The sequence below is a fragment of the Hordeum vulgare genome, chromosome 3H, assembly GCF_904849725.1.
Source record: "Hordeum vulgare subsp. vulgare chromosome 3H, MorexV3_pseudomolecules_assembly, whole genome shotgun sequence".
Classification (NCBI taxonomy): Eukaryota; Viridiplantae; Streptophyta; class Magnoliopsida; order Poales; family Poaceae; genus Hordeum; species Hordeum vulgare.
In genome coordinates, this window is record NC_058520.1 from 263,919,954 (window position 1) to 263,920,176 (window position 223).

The following is a 223-nucleotide window of genomic DNA, read 5'->3' on the forward strand; positions in this document are numbered from 1 at the left end:
CCCCCCCCCCCGATGTTCTGGTGCTCGCCGGAGGCTCCCCGCCGGCGAGGACGACCTCGCCTCCGGTGGATCTCAGCTGGCCTGAGCCACTGACGGGTGGGGCCAGCCTCTGGATAGTTTAGAGATAATAAAAATAAATCACATAAATTAATAAGACACTGACATCTGGGTCGAGTGAGTTTAATTAGCTAAATAAGATTAATCCTAATCTAAAATTGACCAG